At 44.6% G+C, this 10,084-nt stretch overlaps 1 pseudogene; it reads right to left on the bottom strand.

Moving 5' to 3' along the window:
* Positions 1-4,927: 4,927 nt before the first annotated feature.
* On the bottom strand, positions 4,928-9,330 carry LOC119333826 (annotated as a pseudogene).
* Between the last annotated feature and the right edge of the window lie 754 nt (positions 9,331-10,084).

Genomic DNA, 10,084 nt, shown 5'->3' with positions numbered 1-10,084 from the left:
CGCTCGAGGGAGGGGGGAGGGGAAAGGGGCCGTTTAAGCCCACGTGGCCCTAAAACTTACTGGAGCAGGTTCTAGATTGTAGGCTATTGTAAATAGATTTAATCAAAAAAAATCAAGAAGCATAATGGGGCGAGCTCACTAGATCCCTTAGCCCACAATGAACTTGACATAGTATAGAATTTGTCTCAGATCTAAATTAAGAAGAGGTTTCCAAAATTAAGGGCTATTCCGTGGCAAAGAGAAAAAGGGTTCTCTGTCTGGGAAGTATTTTGCACAATGCAGTTTTGTCCCCATCGAGACTCATAACAACTAAATTGGCAAATCTTCCAAAGGCATTTGTCCATGATTAAAGGTTGGAGTTTCTCACTTCACAAATCTGCACTTTGGAGATTTTCACCTGCTTCAGACATTTTACAGAACTAACCCAAATTTTACGACGACTGTATGATTATTTCATATCCATTTGGGATACAAGCTGAGTAGCATATCCTTTTGTTTTATTAGAACACAATTGAGTACTCAAAAAGAAGGTAGGCCTTAAATCGTGGGGTTCTTACTTATGTGTATTACCAACAAACGGTAAAATGATCTTTAAAACAAAAATGTGTACTATTGATAAACAAATGGATATAACCCAATGTGCTCATATGCAATTGATATGGGTCTGTGGCAGGTAGGTGCACACCTGAAAGGTAAAGATACAACCTGTAATAATGTGTACTTTTTATGGGAAAATGCAAGAGAAACTGTCAGGGACAGCTAGCTTGTCAGACGTTCATGAAAAAAAACATGCCACGCATGCCATGAATCGGATTTTACAACAATGTAACCCAAAATAATCAAAACAAAGGATCTAATGTCCTTTCCGGGCCCTATCCTTGGAGTAACAAAAGACATCCTTAATTTCAACTTGAACTGCAATGACCAAACAAGTTTTTGCCATAGTAAACATGATAAGGAAACATCATATATCCTAATCACCCCCACCCGCATCACATGCCTCTGCTATCCCTGATATCCAAACTAGTAGCTAGGACAAGTGTTAGGCCAAGAGAATGATGTCCAATGTGCCACAAACTTCATGACACATTATTGCATCCAAGATTTCAATAGGGAACCATACAAAACAAAGCCATGTTTGGTTGACTTGTGGTTTCTAAAAGCCTTTTGATGACCATCTTGCCCAAACCTATACCAGAAGAGGAAAGTGTTAGCCCATATGTCTTGTGCTCCCATCGGAGGCCAAGATGTAAAAAGTCTGACAAACTAGAGTTGACGAGGCGAAGTAAGGCCTCTCTGTAACAATGTTAATTAATGTTGAGATATGACAGTAGAAGAAAAATGTGATAAACATTTCTCTGGCGCTGAAATGAAATATAATTTATACCCCCTTATCGTACTTTCTTTTGCTCGCCCATAGTTCGTCAAATAAGGGCTACTAAACAATAAGTTTGATCTCAATGCACAACTTTCCATTCAGCCACTTATGGGTTATGTGCACATGTATGCATGGGCTCACATACAGAAGTATGGACAATGGTTAATACATTTTATCTTTTGAAATAAACATAAACACCCAGGGAAAATATCTTGATTGATTGTAGTTACTAAAATTAACATCGGTAAAACTGCCTACATATGCATAGTGTCAAGTGATGACACCAATGACCATGTAGCTACTAAAATTTAACCACCGCGAATGCAACTTATAGCTTCATCACGTTAGATAGAAAGGCATAACTGGTTGGTAACTAGTAAGTGAATAAGTCTCTTACAATAACAAAATTTAAATAGATGCCTTGAGTAAATCAAAATGTGAGACTCAAGAATGATGACGACTTTGTACTTCAAAGTTCCCACTTCCTGGGGAAAGTTCCTCAAGATTGTCGAGTACCTTGTGCAGTACCTCTCTCGCAAAATTTCCTCGCTTGTTTGTTACGGACACCAACTACTCTTACTAAATGCAACCAGAAAACTTTCACATTTTATCCCAATACCTCCCATGCTAAGATAACAACCCATTGGGGAAATGTCGTGACTAATCTTCAGGAACATCTTGTTTTTCAATGTGCACAACAATCATTTTTCTTTGTATGCATGCATGCTATTTTCCTACGATTGGATAAAACCATGTAACTGAAGAAAACCATGTCCGTGTGGGTGAACGCGTGATGTTTGTTTGTGATTGGAATAGGAGGCAGAGGCAGTTAAACCTCAATGATGTGCCTATTTGGTGGCATTTATCTTGCAAAGTTATATGAGGTCGTTTTGAAGTAGCTATGTACTTTCGGTAATAATGGAAGAAGAGAAAGATCAGTACTAGAATAGATGGAGTAAACAAAGTACCCAGAGAGAGAGAGAGAGAGAGAGAGAGAGAGAGAGAGAGAGAACATTTTTCTTTTCAAATTGTCACCGCGGCCACTGAATCATTGAGGGGAAAGGTGCTCAGTGCGTATCAACTATCAAACCTAATCATACTAGGATGCCGATCAAGCTACACATGCAACTAGGATATGCGAGTGGCATAAATAAACGGAGCCAATAAGAAGGTGTGCGAATAAAGAAGAGGCAGTTGAAACATGGAACATGGAACGTGAAAGGAGTAAAAGCAAAAAAGAAAAAAAAAGTAGTATATTGTACATTAAGAGGAGCATATATAGAAGTGGAATAAAGATGTGATGATGTGAGCAGAATATGGATGCGTATCATCGAGACAGCCAAGGGCCCAACTGTTTTGTTTTTACCAAGAACAAGGCTAAGTGTTGCAATGGCACGCCCATATATAGAACTTCCTTTTCCATTTGCGTGTACATAAACTCTTGCATATTCACTGAAGATACACTTGCCTTTTGTTAAAAAATCAAGAGACAGGTGGAGTTCAGTAAAACGATGGACATACTAACAGTCCACGAATTACCTACCGAATTATGTAAGGATCACTGAAATTTTATTTTATTTTTTTGCGGGATAGGATCACTGAACGTTGTCCGATCATAAGGTGCATGGAGTTTTTTATCACTGAACTTTGTCTGATTGTAAGGTGCACGGGTTTGTAAAATATATTGAATCAGCTCTTTCACAAAATACTCCGTCTCTGGTCGTGAGGTTTGATCTTGAATTTCTGATAACCATTATTATTGTGTTGATAATGGTAGAAGTGAACATGAACAAGCGCATCTAAATCACGATAGGAACTACTCCCTCTGTCCGAAAAAAAAAACTTGTCCCAAGCTTGTCCCTCAAATGGATGTATCTAGCACTAATTCCCAATTAGTGCTAGATACATCCATTTGAGGGACAAACTTTTTCGGACAGAGTGAGTACTTCTTACAGGAAACATATCTTACGGAACAGCAACCACTTTAGTTTATGGAACTTGAAGAACAGGTGGAAATCTACGCCCTTGTGTGTGTTCCAGTACCGTCCGTGGAGCTTCTAGAAACGCAATAACTTGACAAAATGTAACACCGGAATTTGGTTTTCCGGATCCTACAGTAAGGAAACACATGCATTTGACAAAATGATATTTTTCCTATGAAGTCCCAAACCATGTTGTATTTCTTGAAGTTAGTAGGGATATAGAGCTATATATTGGACCCATATGATTTCTGTCGGACAAACTCTGTGCTCTGTGAATCGAAATCATACGAAGTTTCTTTGAGAATGTTGAAAGTTAATTTGAAACTAAAGAGAGTAATCTAGTTAGTCCCTATCTCCCAGATCACTCTCTTAATTAGCTTCACATGGAGGTTCAGAGATCGAGAATAAAATTAGAATCTTACGCACACACGAAACACTCCACGATTGTCTAGTTCATCAGACATGACCCTTAGACATTTTCCAGGGCGGAGACGATAGGTTTTGAAGTGTCCCACGTGTCTTAGCTCTAATGTGAAGCTGGGCATACATGAGTCCTACTAGGCTGTAGAAGGAAAGGGAGCACCACTCATGTCGGGTCTCAAGAGAAGCCACAGCATCACCTTCTGCATCCTAATACCTCCCATGCCGAAAGGTCAACAAACTAGTGAGTATTGGACGTACTAGGTTCACAGATTTTTTTTCCTACTAATGAGAAGGAGAAGAGGAAGGAGATTCAGACCTCAACGTTATTATAACAGATATGTGTATGTATGTGAGTAGAAGAAGTAGCATTAGATAGAGCAAAAAAAGAGTGTGAAGATTAGATATAGGGTGGTTGGAGTAAATTATGGGAAGGTAGAAGGACCATCCATGAAGCCATCTTGTGCGAACCTTCGTATATAAGTACTGGTGAATCGGGATGTTCTCGTGCTGCGTTATCGTAGCCCAAGTGCGCAACCTACTTGGGCTAATCCTAATTTCCTTTTCTTAGCTTTGAGAGAATATACTGAGTTAAGATGATAACACGAGATTCAATGATCTATACTTGGATTGGGTGTAGTGACAATGTGTCTACAATAGAAGGTTGTTTTATCATCTCCATTTGCAAGTCTACACTAGAAGTTTGTACTGTGGTGCAGCCTGATAAATTCTTTAGCACTAGACGATGCCCCGCACGTTGTTGCGGGAATATTTTGCAATATATTTCTAAGATATTAATAATTTTATGGAAATAAGAATATTCGGAGAAATAATATGTGAGCTAAAACTAAAAATACATATTGTTATTTGTGTTAGATTATTGTATTTTTGCAAAATATTTACTAAATATATCATGCGTGTTTGCATGTTGAAGTTAATCTTTTCCTATGACTCATTGAATGCTGACGTGGGTCTTTTCTAATGCATGTTGCTTGATAAGGTGTCATGCTTGCATGTTGAGAGAAATAGGTTAGTGGGGGCTAGCTATTTAGATATAGAAGATTAGCATTTAAAACTAGTTACTGCTATAAACTACGAGGGCCACCAGTTGAATCATCACGTGCATAGTATATATACACGCCACCGATGAACGAGAAACTCATCCGCCAAAACACAAATAAATTTCAGAAATCCCTAGTTGTCATGCCAAAGAAAGCTACACAGTCTCGCAGTCACCGGGGAGTTGGATTGTTGCGTCACGGATCTGACACCTACGTCACTACTTCAAACTTAAGACCCTTGTCATTGGCAGCGTCAATGGAGACCGAGGAGCCTTCACAGATTCGTCCGCTGACCAGCATCTCGGAGAGATCAGTCATCACATTCTTCAGCAACCACCTCTTTACAGACCTTGCGCCATACATCCGCGGGTGCGGGACAAATTAAGCATGGATGGTTACCAAAATATAAACGTTGTTACCTTAAACATGAGACTAATATTGCCTCAGGTTTGAAAGGAAGCTGTGCTTACTGGGTTGTAAGATTCCGACAAAACCACGTCCAGCGCGGCATCACTCGCACATAGAGAGATGCCCCTGCTAGCTATGCTGGCGACAATGCTCTTCATCTGGATTTTCACAATCTCCTTAAGATTGTCGTGCGACAGCGGCTCAAATATCACAATCTCACTCATTCTGTTGCGAAGCTCGGGTTTGAAGTGTTTCTGAACCTGCAAGAACAAATGTACATGGCATTAAGCATGTTTCTACTGGTGACTTCACAACAGCAGTCTCTTGTATACACAAACCTGTTGCATCACAAGGTCCCGTGCAGCTTCCATTGTGATTTTTCCAGCCATTCCTGCTGTTAGGTGCTCCGCTCCTAGATTTGAAGTCATAATGATGATGGTGTTCTTGAAATTTACGGTCCGGCCTTTCCCATCTATCAACACACCATCATCCAGAAGTTGAATAAAAAGGTTCAACACCGATGGATCTGCCTTCTCCACCTCATCAAAAAGGATAACACTGTATGGATGTCTCCTGATTTTCTCCGTCAATTGTCCACCGTCTTCATGGCCTTTATAGCTTTAAGAAGGAACAAATAAAGCAATTACGATCAGTGAAATTAAAGTATGATATGAGAAAGTAATGCATGTTCAAAAAGATATACAAATTAAACCTTGGAGGTGCTCCGATGAGACGCAGCACGGATCCCCTGTCAACATATTCAGACATGTCAAAGCGAACTAACATCTTCTCGCTGTCAAATAACTGCACAGCAAGAGCTTTTGCAAGCTCTGTCTTTCCAACACCAGTCGAGCCTAAGAAGAGAAAAGAGCCTATGGGTTGGCCAGGCTGATCAAAGCTGGCTCTGGAACGTAACACTGCTTGTGCAACCAGATTTACAGCTTCATCCTGGCCAACAACTCGCTCCCGCAGTCTGCTCGCTAGGTGGATTAGTCTGTCCTTCTCCTCTTGGTCAAGCGCAGTGACAGGAATTCCAGTCCATTGGCTCACAACCTTCAAATAACAATGTTAAAATCTGCATAACAAGCATATCTCGTCGATCAAAACATTACAAAACTGTCATTAGGAAGAGAATGCCTACTTGTGCGACATGATTAGGGCAAACAATTGCCTCCTTCACTGCATTTTTAGAGCTACTCTGCAGAGTGATCACATTCTCTTCTTGATCACCAACTGGCATCATTGTTTTGGCTGCTGTGGCACCAGCCTCATCAATGAGGTCAATTGCCTTATCAGGAAATGGACGACCTACAGTAGACATCAATTAACTCCAACATATATACATTCTTGCCAATCATGGGAGCAAGTCGGCAGAAAGATAGCACCTGCTCCATTAATTGATGCATCTGACACTATCATGAATTTGTTCAATACCGTATACATGATTTATACATTAGTTAAGCCAAACAAAACTGAATGTACAGGTTGCAACATGGGTTAGCATGTGAGCTAGTGGACCTTAACAAGAATGAACATCTGACGATAACCAATTAAAGATCATATATAACCCTCTTTCTTCCCTTCATGTTTCATTAGATTTCCTATAATAAACTAGATGAGTTCATGCATCTACTAATCACCTCTGGAAACAAAAGGAATAAACGACGCGTTTGGTTGAAGCTCAGGTAATGTATTCACTGTTGTAATGAGAATACACTGTAATAGATTGGGGCTACGTGATTACATGATGTGTTTGGTTCACGTAAAGGAATAGGAAGACCGTGGAGTACCGTCGCCAGCCTTGTAGACTATGCCGGAGGACCGGACGACGGACGATGGCTGGGATGGCCCTTGACGGAAAATGAGATCGCCAGCCGTTCAGAACAACGCCGCTGCTCACGGCAGCGAAGCGACATCAGCGGCGCTGCCCATGACGTCGGCGAAGCGAGATCGGCGGCGGTACCCACGACGACCGCGGCGGCGAATGGAGATCAGCGGCGCCCACGGCAGAGGCAACTGGAGATCGCCGGCGCTTGGCGGTGGAGGCGACTGGAGATCGGCGGCGCTCAGCGGCGGAGGTGACTGGAGATCCGCGACGCTTAGCGGCGGTGAATTGATACGGCGGTGAATTGATACGGCGATGGTACTGCAAGTCGCTGCTTCTTGGTCCTCACGCGGAAGAAAACGATCAGGACGAGCGTCGTTATTCCATACCAGGCTGTATCGGGTGTTTTCGATTTTGTGAAGGACGGTTTACAATTACACGGGAGCTGAAACCGACGCTGCCGAAACAAACGCTGGTAACGTAATCGTGATCCACTGTATTCGGGAGACAGCAAAAATGGCACGAACCAAACGCGTCGAAAATTAATTCCTCACCCGTGATGTAACGGCCAGCGAGCTGCACGGCAGCAACAAGAGCGGCATCTTGGATTTCTAAGCCGTGGTGCTGTTCATACTGCTGCTTTAGCGCCCGCAGCATGGCAATGGTGGCCTGCGCGCTAGGCTCCTCAACGTGCACCTTCTGGAACCGCCGCTCGAGTGCGGCATCCTTCTCAATGTACTTATGGTAATCATCAAAAGTCGTCGCACCCACACAACGGATACGACCACGGGCCAACGCTGGCTTGAGCATATTGGCAGCGTCCTGGCATCCCCCCATCCCATCACCGGCACCAAGAAGCATGTGCATCTCGTCGATGAAGAGAACTATCTTGCCACCTGAGTCCTCCGCCTATTTTATCACGCTTTTTATGCCTTCCTCGAACATGCCACGGAACACAGTCCCAGAAACCATCGAAGTGAGATCAACCTCCACGACGCGTGCCCCGGCGAGTGCCGCAGGGACCTTCCCGGCAGCGATGCGCTGTGCAAGGCCCTCGGCGATGGCCGTCTTGCCAACTCCTGCAGCACCGACCAGCGCGGCACAGTTCTTGGTCTTGCGGCAGAGGATGGAGACAACACGGTCTATCTCGCTGTCCCGGCCGACCACCGGGCTGGCTGCCTGCTTGCTGCCGGTCATGTCAGAGTGTTTGACAAAAAACTATCATTTTAGGGGTTCCACATAACTACCACTTAAAAAAAGTGACCGAAAACTACCAAATTTTCTTAATTTTGTGACTAAAAACTACCACTTTCAGATAATGACTAGTTTAGACGATTTAAACATGTTGACTGTTCAGTTGACCATTATTACAGTTGGGACCCACACGTCATTCTTTTTCCTCCTCTCTTTATCTTTCCTTGCCATTTTCACAAACAGCTTTTGTGCATCCCGGCTCCCCGGCGGTCATCGCAGGAGGCGAGAGGGAGGACGGAGCCTCCAGCTCGAAGGGAGGCCACCATCGCGGCGAGCCCTTGCTGCTGGGCGAGACTGCTGTTGCCCGAATTCTGCGCCGTCGGGCACGCGGAGGATGAAGAGGAGGTGGCACGACGCAGGCAGGGCAGGTCGACTACGAGGGAGCCGTCGGCCAGATCGGAGCGGAGGTCGAAGACGAGCTCCTCCGTCTCGAGCCGCGCGGTGGCGCGGGGCAGCGAGTTGACGTGGGCGGGCCGTGAGGGCGCACCACCGACACCAGATGAGGCCGGTGCCCGCGACGGCCCGGGCGCAGCGGAAGCGAGCAAGGACGAGGAGCAGGTTGTCGGGGAGGGCCCTAATGCGGTCCGGTGGTCGTAGCCGGGTGGAACGCCGGCAAAACTCCATTGACGCCCCAGATCTCGGGGATAGGCAAGGCGAGCGGCGTCCGCTCTCCTGTGAAGTTGACTTTGACGCCATGTTAGCGCTGACAGATGGGCCCTGCCTGTCATAAACACGCTTAAATAGTCTAAACTAGTCATTATCTAAAAATGGTAGTTTTTAGTCACAAAATTAGAAAATTTTGGTAGTTTTCGGTCATTTTTTTTAAAGTGATAGTTCTGTGGGACGCAAACCTCTAAAATGATAGTTTTTTGTCAAAACACTCGTCATGTCACGGCCGTAGCTGCGCAGGCACGAGTTGCGCTCGTAGTACCTCCAAGCTGCCCAGCACAAACCGAAGGCTGCTCCAACACAGAGAGCGCTCTCCACCCCTCGGAACAACATAGACGCATGTGACAGGAGCCCATCCAAGACCGCACTTGTCGGAGTTTCTCCATCGGACACCATAACCCAGGTCCCAAGCCGAGAATCGTAGATTGCAGTCGCCTCCATACGGTGATGGTGATGAATGAAAAGACCTAACCTGAGCAACGAAGATACACTGCAATAATATTTCAACCTATGCATATATATTGCAGAAGTATCGGACTTCAAATTGTATTACAATGGCGGAGTTGTAACAAAATTTCTTGTTCTGTCTTGCTTTGGAAACCTGAGTTGTGATCAAAATTTGGATTTTTAGGGTGTGTTCAAATTTTGTCTGTTGAGAGGCAAGATTCCAAGATTAACCGGGGCGAACTATTTACTTACACAAATATTCACTCTCCTCTTGATTAATCAGCAAAACTGGGATTTGAGGGGCGAATTTTGTTTTTACCAGAGTCGTGGGCGAAGTTACTCCACTCCTCCAGGCCGCCGCCGCCCGCTCCTCAGTGCCCGCCGCTCCGCCGCTCCACCAAGAGCTCTCGTCAGGTTCACTCCAGCTGGCGCCTCTCCACCCCTCGCTTCTCCTCTGCTTTCCAGGAGCGAGCTGCCCTACCTCCGGCGGCGGCAGCTTGAGCTCCAATCCTCCAGCGCGGTCTCGTCACCACCTACAACTGGGCCCCAAGGCTTTCTACCGCGGTCAGCTAGATGGTCCAACTGCGGAGTTCAGCCCACAAACCCGATTCTAAGAGGTTAGTAAGCCACAAGGAGCAGC

This window comes from Triticum dicoccoides, chromosome 7A, assembly GCF_002162155.2.
Source record: "Triticum dicoccoides isolate Atlit2015 ecotype Zavitan chromosome 7A, WEW_v2.0, whole genome shotgun sequence".
Classification (NCBI taxonomy): domain Eukaryota; kingdom Viridiplantae; phylum Streptophyta; class Magnoliopsida; order Poales; family Poaceae; genus Triticum; species Triticum dicoccoides.
The sequence above is the reverse complement of the archived record's forward strand: the minus strand, read 5'-3'. Positions and strand labels throughout refer to the sequence as shown.